Source organism: Schistocerca cancellata, chromosome 3 (genome assembly GCF_023864275.1).
Source record: "Schistocerca cancellata isolate TAMUIC-IGC-003103 chromosome 3, iqSchCanc2.1, whole genome shotgun sequence".
NCBI classification, from domain to species: Eukaryota; Metazoa; Arthropoda; class Insecta; order Orthoptera; family Acrididae; genus Schistocerca; species Schistocerca cancellata.
Window position 1 is genome coordinate 93,698,026 of NC_064628.1, and position 15,527 is coordinate 93,713,552.

The 15,527-nt window shown below is 45.1% G+C and overlaps 1 pseudogene; it reads left to right on the forward strand.

Moving 5' to 3' along the window:
* Positions 1–1,701: 1,701 nt before the first annotated feature.
* Positions 1,702–1,819, forward strand: LOC126177563 (5S ribosomal RNA; annotated as a pseudogene).
* Positions 1,820–15,527: the final 13,708 nt, after the last annotated feature.

Below are 15,527 nucleotides of genomic sequence, written 5' to 3' on the forward strand. Positions count from 1 at the left end.
AAGGCTTTCCTCTTTCTTGTTGAAACTGTTCGCATGTTTTTGGATTTCTACAGCTTCTCTGAGCAGGCGCGTGTGATAGTGCTTCTCTGCCATACATTCCCAGAGTGACGGACAGAATCGGCCGTATATTGCGCAAACACGGCGTAAAGACGATTTTCAAACCGACAGCCTACTTACACAGTCTCAGGACTGAAGACCACAACAACAACAATTGGCAACCAGTGCTGTACAATCTCAATAAACTCATGAGATGTTCAATTGACTCTTTTGTTAGAACACGTTACGCGTTTCGGGATTTCACCCATCTTCAGACATCACAGAGTTCAACGCCTTCCCAACCAACTAGGCGTACAGCCTTGACAAAAGTGTCGAATAGCATGTAAGTAGGCTGTTCAGGTTTTTATGTTGCTAACGCCACGTAGCGCTCTATATGAAAATCACTGACTATGCGGTGTGAAGGCTGTGGTTGGTTTGCATTGTTGAAGTATATGCTATTGTAATGTTGGGCAGTTGGCTGTTAACAGCGCGTAGCGTTGCGCAGTTGGAGGTGAGCCGCCAGCAGTGGTGGAAGTGTGGAGAGAAATGGCGGAGTTTTGAGAGCGGATGATCTGGACGGTTGTCCATCAGAGACAGTAAATTTGTAAGACTGGATGTCATGAACTGCTATATATATTATGACTTTTGAACACTGTTAAGGTAAATACATTGTTTGGTCTCTATCAAAATCTTTTATTTGCTAACTATGCCTATCAGTAGTTAGTGCCTTCAGTAGTTTTAGTCTTTTATTTAGCTGGCAGTATTGGCGCTCGCTGTATTGCAGTAGTTCGAGTAACGAAGATTTTTGTGAGGTAAGTGATTTGTGAAAGGTATAGGTTAATGTTAGTCAGGGCCATTCTTTTGTAGGGATTATTGAAAGTCAGATTGCGTTGCGCTAAAATATTGTGTCTCAGTTTAGTGTTGATCAGAATAGGTAAAGAGCGAAATATCTGAGTACGTTCACTTCTGCTCAGCTGTTTGAAAATCAAATAATGTAAGAGGTTTATCAGTAATTTTTCTAAGGGGACGTTTCAAGTATATGACTGCCAAGACTGTTTGTGCCGCATTATTTGTAGGAACCAGTCCTAGTTCGATGACATCTGTATCCGATGGTATTGTGGAGAACAATGTTCTAGACTGAGAGAAATATGTTTCTCCTACTTTAACTGTTGTGGGTTGGCAGGAGAGCCAACACCGGGTACTGCGGAAGCCGAAAGGCACGCGTTTTAGCTCACGCAGGCTGGCGTGAGGTCTGGAACAGGACAAGGAATTTAGACTTCAGAAAAACGGACGTAGCTGGTGGAATACTTAACTTTAATCCATTAATGATGAGCGTCGCTCTTGACTGTGCATGATTCAGTATCAATAGTAACTGGTAATGGCGCCTTGCTAGGTCGTAGCAAATGACGTAGCTGAAGGCTATGCTAACTATCGTCTCGGCAAATGAGAGCGTATTTTGTCAGTGAACCATGGCTAGCAAAGTCGGTTGTACAACTGGGGCGAGTGCTAGGAAGTCTCTCTAGACCTTCCGTGTGGCGGCGCTCGGTCTGCAATCACTGATAGTGGCGACACGCGGGTCCGACGTATACTAACAGACCGCGGCCGATTTAAAGGCTACCACCTAGCAAGTGTGGTGTCTGGCGGTGACACCACATTAACAGTGAGGGCAGTGGCCTTGCCGCAGTGGGTACACCGGTTCCCGTCAGATCACCGAAATTAAGCGCTGTCGGGCGTGGTCGGCACTTGGATGGGTGACCATCTGGGCCACCATGCGTTGTTGCCATTTTTCGGGGTGCACTCAGCCTCGTGATGCCAACTGAGGAGCTACTCGACCGAATAGTAGCGGCTCCGGTCAAAGAAAACCATCATAATGACCAGGAGAGCAGTGTGCTGCCCACATGCCCCTCCTGTCCGCATCCTTATCTGAGGATGACACGGCGGTCGGATGGTCCCGATGGGCCTCTTGTGGCCTGGAGACGGAGTGTGCTTTAACATAGCACTTACGTGTAATCAGAATGAGATTTTCACTCTGCAGCGGAGTGTGCGCTGATATGAAACTTCCTGGCAGATTAAAACTGTGTGCCCGACCGAGACTCGAACTCGGGACCTTTGCCTTTCGCGGGCAAGTGCTCTACCAACTGAGCTACCGAAGCACGACTCACGCCCGGTACTCACAGCTTTAATTCTGCCAGTACCTCGTCTCCTACCTTCCAAACTTTACAGAAGCTCTCCTGCGAATCTTGCAGAACTAGCACTCCTGAAAGAAAGGATATTGCGGAGACATGGCTTAGCCACAGCCTGGGGGATGTTTCCAGAATGAGATTTTCACTCTGCAGCGGAGTGTGCGCTTGCCTTTGTTTAAGTGAGTGTTAAGAAACTCCACGTAGTGTACTGGGAGATAATTAAAACTGTATGCAGAGAGATCTCGGTCTTCAAAGCCCGGCAGACGTACTCGCACACTACTAAATTTTCGGGTATTCTTATTATTCCAGAAGACAACCTGCAGAACCTTGTCAAAGAACACACGGCATCTGTTCTGTAAGTTATTAGTTAGTTAAGACCACATGGACGTGATTGGCACAAAATACAGTGGCTTAGCTGTAGAGCGTGTGCCTCGAAATCTAAGAGATTGTTGACTTGGAAGACAGTGGATCCACATTGTTCACTCTGCCTTTTAGCTTAGCATTAATTCCACCCAGCCAGTTTCTGCTTTCCTCAGATTAGCAGTCGAGATTTACACTCTTAATTCACTGGAAATTCTTTGGATAACAGGCAGTGAGTTACTCAGATATGAAGTATCGCAACAGATATGTCTGATTACGAAAAGATAACACCCTCATCATCAGGTAACGGTGTAAGCCTTACAATTTGAAATAATCAAATATTTTTAGCCAATAGTTTGCCTACAATCGTTTGTGAAAAGTTGTATAGTGAGAAAACATGCGAATTCAAAACAAGTTCAAATTCAAATGTGTGTGAAATCTTATGGGACTTAACTGCTAAGGTCATCAGTCCCTAAGCTTACACACTACTTAACCTAAATTATCCTAAGGACAAACATACACACCCATGCCCGAGGGAGGACTCGAACCACCACCGGGACCAGCCGCACAGTCCATGATTGCAGCGCCTTAGACCGCCCAAAATAAGTGGTCTTTTATTTTCTATGCTACAACTAAAACGTTTTCCGACAAGCTATTTCAGCAACTTTGCTTCGATTACATACATTACCTTTTTCAGAAGCGCAGCAGTTGACTCAACTTGCTGCTTTCCGCCTCCCTTGAATGAAACCTAGATGTGGACATGGCGAAGAAGTCTGCCATTAAGACTCCTCGAAAAATAATTGTGGCAATGAGTTTCAAAAACACCTTACAGTGCATTCTAAACTTCAGAAGAGGAGTGATGTAATGCGAACTAAACAAGTACATCAAGCGTGTTATTTCTTACTTTTATTTGTGCCACCTTTGCTAGTCTGCGATACGTACTCACTCACACACAAATACAGCTATGATTCGCACACAGTATTTGCATTGCTTGTAAACATACTTACTTATATTACGTATCTCACGATGTGACCTTGTTGCCATGAGATGCTACTCCAAACGGCACTTCAGTATGCCTCCAGACAACTTTCCTGCCGTGAGCTGATCACATCGCGTAAGTTATGTGGAAGTGATGATATCCAGTCACTTAACGTTTTTCTCTGAAATTTATTCATGACTCCACGCAGTTGTCCGCAAACAAAATGCGCTGCTCCACACAAGTCGTCCGGCCATAATTAATGCTACCCCGGCAAAGGTGAGCGGGTCCGCGATCAAGTATAAAACTATTGACAAACTGCCTATTGGCTTCTGTCTTGGGTTCTTCGGCCGACGTTCATCTAATGATTTTTCTGACGTTTCGCCAGCACGAGTGGCTGGCATTGTCAAAGCTTCACCCTCCATTGCCGGTGGTGAACTGGAGATAAAACTATTGTTAGGAAGTAATACAATGACACTTTCACGGGGAGTATTTGGTTCTGTTCAAAATTTCGTGGCTTAAAGGCTGCGGAAAATTATTCACTGACGTTTCGTTTCCGACTTTTGAAGACGGCTATGCGTCAGTTTATCTCTGAAGATATTTCCCGAACTCAGCGACGAAACGTTAGTGTATAATGTTATTTACAGACCAAGGGATCTCAACCTGGTCATTTTAACGGAAATAATTGTTTGCAATTTTTTCTGAACGTAGTTGTCTGGAGTGTAGGAAGTAAAAAAAAAGAAACGTAGACTATAAACAGTACAGAGGAGACGACAGTAGAAGTTTTTGAAGAAGAAAGCTGAGAATTAGATGAATAGCCTGGGGAAGAGTCTTGTAAAATCAGATACTGTTTTTGAAACACCCTGTGTAGGGAGAGTTCCGTTAATAATGTCAGCTAACGAAACGTTTGACAGTAATAAACCCTTGACGTAACGAAGAAAATAAGACTATCCGGATAAGGACGGGAATAGTCTGGGACTGAAATTAAGCACAAAACAAAAAAAAAAAAAAGAAAAACTGTTCCAAGTCACTGCACCAGGCACACGAACCTCTAAATGAAGCCGCCAGATTAACGTCATTCCGCTCACACGATTAAACAACTAGTTCCGATGCAGGTTCTCGTTCTGAAACAAAAAAAAATCTGAGGCGCGGTAAAAAGTCACAAAAACGTTCGAAGGGAAATTGCAGCACTGCGAAGCAAACGACTCGTCATCTTCTTAATCGTCGTCTTGAATCTCATTTTTCTTCCGTCTCTCCGTTCGCAGATTAGGTTATTTAGCTCAGTGCGAGGCCGAGAACTGGTTTAAAGATTTCCTGTGCTGTCCAACATGCACTTCGTTTGGGTTATAATTCATGACACTGCAACACGTCTTCCATTTTACATGATGGAGCCCAATTTTCCCCTGCTCTAAATTTCCTCCTCGACGTCCTTAAAAATTGCAAGACTGGCTTTGACATCGGAGGAAACACTCATCCTGAAGTACAACAACGCAAAAAATCGTGTACACAAATATATATTACTTTAAAAAGTGCTTTTACGATACGGAAAGAAGAAAAATGAAAATTTAAGTAACTTTCTCGTATATTATCTTATATCTTTGCCTAATCCACCGACGAATACCTGTCAACATTTTATTCGTTACGAATACATTATCGATCAAGTTAAGCTTTGTGTTTCCTTCACCTGAATCTATGTTTCACAGTGGTCTACAATTTTTCATTAGGTCTCGAATCACTGACCAATGTAGCGCCTGCATTTCATCACATTAACAAAAAGTTATCGTCGTTCTCAGACGTGAGCTGTGATGTCATTGATGCTGTCGCATACCTGTTAATCTATTCAGAGATATCGCTCCTATTTGGTCACTATTGAAATGGTATTTTCAAATAATAAAGCCTCAATTACGATGCAGTTCCCTTAAAATACTACTACATTGCGTGCATTCAGCTAGCCTTCAGCTATCGAATTTCAAATCAATGCACACTCTGGTGGGACGTATGGAGAGGATTTCAGAGACTTCGGATGTAAGTATGTCTTGTTTAGCACGGTGACAAAGTGTTCCCACCCGCGATCGAACCCGGGACGTTCTGCGTGTTAGAAAGACGCGATAACCGCTACACCTCGGAAACGGCTACTATCCAATGCTATTCTTAGGGACCTTCTATCGAGGTTGTCATTTTAGCTTAAAAAGAAATAAATGCGGTACCTGCACAACGATTGTATATGCAGCGGATCGAGACATGAGGTGGCTCGCTGGAGTAGAATCCGACATAGGGAGGAAAAGTATTCCCACCGGGATCTTTTTGCGCGTGACACAGATGTGATAAACGCTACACCACGGAAACGACGGACGCTACAGTGTTATTCTCGTGAACTCGTAAGAGCCTCAGCTTCTCTCCCGTTCGCACATGCACATTTGATCGACATCACTTTTAACTGCCTGAAACCCATTATAAGCAGGGGCTCAAAAAGTCTTCGAGTTCCTCGAGCGCGTATCTTCCGCAGCACCGCGAACGAGGTAGCTCTGTTCCGTGCAGTCGTTATTGCAGATCAGACAAGCAAAGTCCGAACAGGTTTTCAAGGCGCAATGGTACCGACCGGCGTTATTGAAGGTGACATCAACAAAAACGGTCAACTTGTTAGCAACAGGCAAAATGGGACCTCAGGCAATAACCACGTGTCGCATTTAGAAGAGTTACACAGTAACAATTTCATTACGCACATCGATGCCTAATTAAAGCCCTAAGATGGACATCCAACTTTACGAGACAGCATCTTTAGTCAGGAACCAAAATGGGTGACGTGCAGTAGATGACTGTGATTCACTAATTTTCAGTAATACTTTCTTTATGAAACTATTGCTGCTACATACTCCTGCGTTTTGGATTATAATAAAAAAGTTAACTGTTTTCCTCAAAATACGACTTATCACAATGCTAATAGTGTGTCATAACAGCCTATTCAAAGATTAAGGATTCGGGGTACTTTTCCGGCTCAATATTATCTAAAAATCATCACCTATTTCTTTCAGGCACTGTTTATAATGCATATGTTTTACAGATTTTTTGTTGATACCAGGTAATTCAGCACACTTTCTAAACAAATTAGAAGTATTTTGAATACTTTTGAACCTGTTTAGGGTTATTAAAAATCTGCAAAGAAATTGATGCAATTTTTTTCCCCAAAATGCTTCCATTTAATCCAATGTCATATATTTGACGCAGACCAAATTTTTACCAGGTATGCTTGACATGATTGCTGAGATACTATACCTATTTAATTCCACCTATTAAGTATATTACAAGGATAAAAAATATCACATCTTACACATTAATTTTTATACTTTTTTCCTAATAGGAATGTTATTTCTTTCTATAATTTAGTTGATTCTGCAATAAAGCTTAGGTCTGCTGCGTTAAGTATGGACTATTGCAAGTTACAGAAAAAATTAGAACAAATTTTAGGAAATATTTATACCTGAATTCTGAAAAATACGACTTGCGGGAAATTGCGCATGAAGATACGAGTCCAATTAAACTGTGCCTCAGAACATTCCTGAAGCATAGTCTGCATCTTTCAGGATTTCTTCGTCCTGAAGCTTGGCATTCCTTTTAGCACTTCTTGCACTTTTGGTAACTTGAAGAGCGAACCTTTTAACAACATGCAGCCATTGTCTGTCACATGCAAACAATTGATCTTCCATATTAGAGCCACATTTTATGCCTAAATTTCTCAGGACTTCCAACTTTCCTATCACTGCATCTAGTATACCAACTTTTAATGTATGTAGTCCTACAAAAACAATCTTTGGTAATCTTTCCCATATGCAGTGGTTGAAACTTTCATTTGTTTTCTGAGTGCCCCCATGAAGGCATTTACTAACCAAAACAGAGTCAAACAGGTCACTAAAAATTGGTTTTCTTTCATTCATAACAGAAAGTTCACAGTTCTTTTCGAAATAATACTGGTTCCTGTAACAGAAATAAAGGAGGCGTTACAGCATACAGTGCCGTGTATATAGGTCATTTTTCATTTGAAACTCTATAACGTATATATCAATGTAATCAGGAAAGGGAATAGAATTTAATAAAGTCATAAAAAATTTTGATTTTTCCACCATTAATAAGTACCCTGTATCATTAAAGCGTCTCAAGTGACAGTAGTAGCATTCCATCTGTGCCAAGTGGAATCATGTAGTGTAACAAATTATTTCCCGACCACACCTGCGTGCTCATCCTATTTGTTACTCTGAACGCCAGGAAGAGTTTCCGTTGCCCAGGGGGAGAGATCTTTATTTAGTCTGAGGATTATGGGCTGGTCTTTCCCTAAGCGTACTAAATTGGTTGTCGACGGGGTGTACTAGACTGATTTCAAGGGAGAGTAAGTTTCCCCATGATGGTCATTGTTTTGCAGTACCTGCTAGCAATAAACTAAAGGTCACGGCAGGAAACTAAACCTTCTGGAGAATTCTACTAGCCACAGCAAGTATTGTTCAAGGAAAGTGACTACACTATCCTTTGTACCGTGGTTTTAGGTACATTTGTCTTTCCTGCCGCTGGCGGGGTATGTTCGATTTGATAATTGGTGGAACATGCGTGAGATCGTCTGCAGCGCGTATCAATTGCCGCAGGCTCCAGCAGTGAACGGCGGAAGGCAACCACGGCGGCGCAGATAGGTTGGAATCGACCAGTGAAAGTGGAAACAGCTAGCAAGCTTGAGTTCCAGAGTGGCCGCCTGAAGACGCAGCTGGAACAGTAGCAGAGCAGGAAGGTAGTTAAGCTGATGGATGGCTACCGGGCGGAGTGGCCGCGCGATTTGAGGTGCCATGTCACGGATTGCGCGGACCCTCCCGCCGGAGGTTCGAAGCCTCACTCGGGCATGAGTGTGTGTGTTGTTCTTAGCATAAGTTAGTTTAAGCAGTGTGTAAGTCTAGAGACCGATGACCTCAGCAGTTTGGTCCCTTAGGAATTCACACACATTTCAACATTTGATGGATGTCCAAGACTGAGTGTAGCTGGCTGCGAACACGAGGCATTGTACGCACTGGAGTACCGGACGGTGATTGATTTCATACGTCGAGGAGACTCGGTACATTTTGGAGCGAGGAGTTTCTATGAACTGCGGTTTCCGTCACAACAAGTGGAAGGCCCTGTATAGTTGTAACTTGTACTACTTGGTTGTGCAAACTGCTGAACCTGTGATGGCAGACTTACATAACCAAACGTTTATGTTGATAAAATGTTGTTAGGCTTGGAATTTGTAGAGCGGTAGTTTATGTGATTTAACTGTATAGTGTGGATAAATCTGCCAGATACTGATATTGCTGCGGTCGCAGGTTCTAATCCTGCCTCGGGCTTGGATGTGTGTGATGTCCTTAGGTTAGTTAAGTTTAAGTAGTTCTAAGTTCTAGGGGACTGATGACCTCAGATGTTAAGTCCCATAGTGCTTAGAGCCACTTGAACCATTTTTTAAGGAAATTTGATAAACTGAGCGCTAGTTCCTACTTTGTGTTTTCTCATGCATATTCTCTGATTTATTACATTTGTCTTTTTCTCTACTAAAATTGATTTGAGTCTACGCTTACGTAACCCCCATCTATTTTCCAGTCCCACAGTCATCCGTAGCCACAGCTGCGATATCAAAACAATTTTGTGGAGCTGTTTGGATCTCATTAAGTTAGGAAGAAACCGGCAACAGCTGACGATTGTACACGTAGTGTACTCTTTGGGCTTGAAGTAGTCTTTTAAAAGAGTATTTTTGGAGTCGCGAGTAACTTACATTTTGTGACCAACATTGTTCTTACGAATTACAGAGAGGCTACAAGGGCTGTAAGTGCATTCCCCTGTGTGAATGTGAAATGCTGATTGGGTACTTCAGTGTGTTCCTCGGCGAGTGTTGTGGTTTAGTAAGCATGGATTTGTTCGAGAGGAAGAGGCCTCATAGTAGGAAGTGGACCCATTAACTATCTGGAGGTGCTAAAGGGTAACGGTGACGTATTTGGTTAGGTTCAACTAGAACCAATGGATTATCGTGCCTGCTACCGTGAAAATTTGAGGATTTTTCGTTTGACTTTTCCCTGAGAGTATCTGGATTAGTATGGATCTTTAAATTTTGACTTTGAAGTAGTGAGAAGCTTAATCCTGTCTCACGGGTCAATGGAGGCTGATTTGACACTGTACCAGCGCGGAGGATAAGGGTTGGTCTGCGAAAAGTGTTTCAGATTATATCTGTCAAGTAGTAAGTTGTATAATTCGTCTCTAACGTCGCACATTGTCAAGAAAGTTTAGATTGTTTCCATTATCGGCCGTGAGTGGGATTTCGAATAACACCCCATTAGCTTCTACAACAGAGCAAAGGAATGGTTTCACCTTTCGAAAAGCAAATTTGTGCCTTTCTGAAATTGTATTTTTAGTAGTCTGTGCTGTGTTGGTCTTCGATGTGCAGACAGGTATCACAGCTGTAACTAGCTCAAGGATACCAGCGCAACCGGTCAGCGGTTTTAAGGGTGCTGCACGCGTTCAACATTTACTGACAAGACTAGTTTGTCAAACCTTTAGTATACTGAAGGTACTGTCACACCATCAATATATTTGTCAATGTTGTCGGGTGTCAGCTGGTAACACGATTGAAGAAGGGTAACAATTAATAGGACACCCAAGAGGAAGTGTGTGCTCCAATTTTATTGAGTGTAGCTGGCAGGGAACAATGGAATAGAATACAGAAAAAGAGGATATAGATCCGGGAATGTCTGTAAAAGACCGACACGCCACGCGATAATGTAATGACTGAAATCAAAACCACAGATCCCAAAAATTTCATAATTTCTGGATGATTCCTGCTTTTTACGAAAACTTATTAATGTTTATGAGAGTGTCAATCGCAGTCGACGAGAAATTAATAGTAACTTTGAGATTTATGACGACCTGCAGGTTTTTTTTTTTTTTTTTACTTTATTGTTATTTGGACACCTGAGCAAGCAGGTAGGCTGGCAGCAGCACAATACGCTGCTCTTCAGCCGAAGAGAGTACAAGAAAATAAACAGAGAAGAGACATCACTTAGAAAAACGGCGGGAAAAAACAGTAGACTCACGAACAGAAAAACACAAGAAGCCGTTCACACTCGAGGACAATCCACACTACGAACTGTTGACACGACGCACAAACACTGAAGAAGACAATGGCACTGGTGAACAATGGAGTGTGACGACGAAACTGAACACTAAACACGACGGCACACACGATACACTGATGGCGATGACCTCCGGCGCGCGAATGTTCACTCAGCGTGTACGAGTCCGGGGACCTGCCAAGAGTGGAGGTGGAGGAGGAGGATGGGGAGATGGGAGAGGGGAGAGCAGAGATGCCATGGGCAAAGGAGAGAGGGGGAGGGAGGAAGGGGGAGGAGAAGCCCGGAGGAGAGGGTAGGAGGGAGGGGGGAAAGGAAAGAGAAGGGAAGGGAAAGGGGGGGAGGGAGGGTGCCTAAAGGAAAGGACACAGGAGGTGGGGGGGAGGATCAAAGTTGATAGGAGGGGTAGATGCAGGGGAGGAGGACATCATCAGGGAGGGGGAGCTGGCGGAAGCCACCTTGGGAGAGGGTAAGGAGGGTGGAGAGATGGAGACCAGGTGGGATATGGGAATACAGGAGCGGCAGCGGGCGGGGGTGGGAGAGGATTGGGGACACGAGCGGGTGAGGAGGATCAAGTTTACGGGAGGTGTACAGGATCCGTATCCTTTCAAGGAAAAGGAGGAGGTGGGGGAAGGGGATGAGATCATACAGGATCCGCGTGGGGGAGGGGAGACGGATGCGATAGGCAAGGCGGAGAGCATGGCGTTCAAGGATTTGGAGGGATTTATAAAAGGTAGGGGGCGCAGAGATCCAGGCTGGATGGGCGTAACAAAGTATAGGGCGGATGAGGGATTTATAGGTGTGGAGGATTGTGGAGGCGTCCAAACCCCACGTACGGCCAGAAAGGAGCTTGAGGAGACGGAGGCGGGAACGTGCCTTGGCTTGGATTGTCCGGAGATGGGGAGTCCAGGAGAGGCGACGGTCGAGGGTGACGCCAAGGTACTGAAGGGTGGGAGTGAGGGCGATAGGACGGCCATAGACGGTGAGATAGAAATCAAGGAGGCGGAAGGAAGGGGTGGTTTTGCCTACAATGATCGCCTGGGTTTTGGAGGGATTGACCTTAAGCAACCACTGGTTGCACCAAGCAGTGAAGCGGTCAAGATGGGATTGGAGAAGGCGTTGGGAGCGTTGCAGGGTGGGGGCAAGGGCAAGGAAGGCAGTGTCATCGGCAAACTGGAGAAGGTGGACGGGGGGTGACGGCGGCGGCATGTCCGCCGTGTACAAAAGGTACAGAAGGGGGGAGAGGACGGAGCCTTGGGGCACACCGGCGGAGGGGAAAAAGGTGTAGGAATCTGTGTTATGGATGGTGACATAGGAAGGACGGCGGGAGAGAAAGGAACCGATCAGACGGATGTAGTTAATGGGAAGGGCAAAGGTTTGGAGCTTGAAGAGGAGACCGGAATGCCAGACGCGGTCATAAGCGCGTTCGAGGTCAAGGGAGAGGAAGATTGCGGAGCGACGGGAATGAAGCTGTTCGGAAAGGAAATGAGTGAGGTGAAGGAGAAGATCGTCAGAAGAGAAGGATGGCCGAAAGCCACACTGGGTGACGGGAAGGAGGCGGTGCTGGCGGAGATGCTGGTGGATGCGGCGGGTGAGGATAGATTCCAGGACCTTGCTGAAGACCGAGGTAAGGCTGATAGGACGGTAAGAGGAGACGGCGGACGGCGGTTTGCCAGGTTTAAGGAACATGAGGATACGGGAGGTTTTCCACAGGTCGGGGTAGTAACCGGTGGACAGGACTACATTGTAGAGCCTGGCCAGGGTGGAGAGGAAAGAGACAGGAGCTTCACGAAGGTGACGGTAGGTGGCACGATCGTGACCAGGAGCGGTGTTGCGTTTTGTGCGGAGTGTATCAATGAGATCCTGTGTAGTGATAGGGGCATTGAGTTCCGTGTGTGTAATGTTGTCCAAGTACTGGAAACCAGGAGCGAGGGGAGGGACAGAGGTGTCAGTTCGATCGCGGATATCCGGGAAGAGGGAGTAATCGAACTGGGGATCATCGGGGATGGAGAAAACATCGGAGAGGTAGGAGGCAAAGTGATTGGCCTTACTAAGGGCGTCAGGGAAGGGGTGATCATCGTGGAGAAGAGGATAGTAGGGGGAGGGTTTAGTTCCGGTAAGGCGACGGAAGGCCGACCAGAACTTGGACGAGTTGATTGGTAGGGTTGCATTTAAACGGGTGCATGTCTGTCGCCAGTCCCGGCGTTTCTTAGCCGCGACCTGCAGGTCCTTATAATTCTTTAAGTTGAAATATCAGCAAACAATCAGAAAAATTGTTATGGAAGCTGTGGAGCAATTTTTTTTTTTTTGTTAGAACTTTGCGAGACTTATATGCATTAGTCAGGCGTCTTACTAATCACTGCATATTTAGGGTGGTCCATTGATAGTGACCGGGCCGAATAGCTGACGAAATAAGCATCAAACGAAAAAACTACAAAGAACGAAACTTGTCTAGCTTGAAGGGGGAAAACCAGATGGCGCTATGGTTGGCCCACTATATGGCACTGCCATAGGTTAAACGGGTATCAATTGCGTTTTTTTTTTTTAAATAGGAACCCCCACTTTTTATTAGATATTCGTGTAGTACGTAAAGAAATATGAATCTTTTAGTTGGACCACTTTTTTCGCTTTGTGATAGATGACGCTGTAATAGTCACAAACGTATAAGTATGTGGTATCACGTAACACTCCGCCAGCTTCGTGATATATTACCCGTGTTAAAATGGTCCGTTTACCAATTGCGGGAAAGGTCGATATCGTGTTGATGTATGTGCTATGTATGCTGCTCGGTATCCTGGACGACGTCATCCAAGTGTCCGGACCGTTCGCCGGATAGTTACGTTATTGAAGGAAACAGGAAGTGTTCGGCCACATGTGAAACGTCAGCCACGACCTAAAACAAATGATGACGCCCAAGTAGGTATTTCAGCTGCTGTTCGGCTAATCCGCACACCAGTAGCAGACAAATTGTGCGAGAATTGCGAATCACAAAAACGTCGGTGTTGAGAATGCTACATCAACATTGATTGCACCCGTACCATATTTCTATGCTCCAGCAATTACATGGCAACGACTTTGAACGTCGTGTACAGTTATGCCACAGGGCACAAGAGAAATTACGGGACGATAGCCGTTCGCGGTGGCCGTGCGGTCTGGCGCTGCAGTCCGGAACCGCGGGACTGCTACGGTCGCAGGTTCGAATCCTGCCTCGGGCATGGGTGTGTGTGATGTCCTTAGGTTGGCATTAAGCACGCTACGGCAGGATGACGGCACAATGACAGTGGGGTGGAGAAACACAGCACAATATCTGCTGAACAAACTCCTCCCGGAAGATGCCACAGACTCAGACACACAGGAACAGATCACACTCAGACAAGAACTTCATGAACAGTATAACACCGACGCCGTCACCTGTCCCTTCGCGCACGAGGAAGTTGCGGTAGCGATAAAAGAGCTAAAGAATAAAAAAGCACCTGGACCCGACAGGATCCATGCAGAAGTGCTTAAGAGGCTAGCACCACAGATCACCCCATACTTAACAGAACTACTAAACGACGCCTTAAGGCTAGGCCGTGTACCGACAGTCTGGAAAACCTCAAATGCAGTCATCATACGAAAATCATCAGACAGAGACCAATCAGATCCGAAATCCTACAGACCAATATGCCTCATAAACACCATGGCAAAAATCCAAGAGAGGCTACTGTGTGACCGCCTGCAGGCTCACAGAACCCTACTTGGAATGAATCCCCACCAGTTTGGATTTCGGAAAGGGAAAAGCATCGATGATGCAATAAACAGAGCTTTAGAAATTACACAAAACACAGATAAAACATACTCTTTGGCAATCATGATAGACATCGCAGGAGCATTTGACAACCTGTGGTGGCCAGCACTGTTTCTGAGGTTACGCCAGATGGAAGTACCCGCAGCCCTATACAACAGTATTTTAGACTACTGTAGAGACAGAATAGTGGAATGGCGCGTGGGCAACCGGAAGGTAATAAGGAAAATTACCAAGGGATGTCCGCAGGGATCGATCTGTGGACCCATCTTCTGGGACATAATTTTTGAACCTCTCCTGCAACTGCTGGAGGAGGATATGAGGACAGACGGTGCTGTCGCCTATGCAGATGACCTATTGGTGGTTATCTCAGCAAACACAAGAGCCCAGCTAGAGGAGAAGGCGAGTGGCATACTGCAAACAATAACACAATGGTGCAACACAAACAAGCTCAAGATAGCGGGCAACAAAACAACATACACACTGCTCAAAGGGCAACTCAGACGCAATCCATCTATTAAAATACAGAACAACAACATAAAGAGAATGACGGTAACCCGCTACTTGGGCGTATACATAGATGAGAAGCTGAACTTCCATGAACACATCAGAATAACAACAAACAAGGCAGAAAAATTACTACATAAACTGGCAAGGATTAATTCAGGACAATACAGACTTCCTCTGTCAGTCACACGAACTTACCACTGCGCACTCTTCTAATCAGTGCTAAGCTTTGCGGCCAGTACATGGGCGCACAGACTCAACCTCGTCACAAACAGAACAGCGGTTAGGCGAGGGCAGAGAAGCGTCCTTCTGCGACTATCGGGAGCCTTCGGCACTACATCAGTTGAAGCACTGTGTGTTGTGCTAGGAATCTTCCCGATAGATATCACAATCAAATATCGGGCCGCTCTGTACTGGTTAAAGATGGGTAGACTAGACCAGGTCAACATATTGACTGGTTCCCCGCTGAACAATAAGCGGGACCTCAAAAAATGGAAAATCGACACATGGCAACAGGAATGGGGCACAAGTGATAAGGGACGGAGAGTCTATAC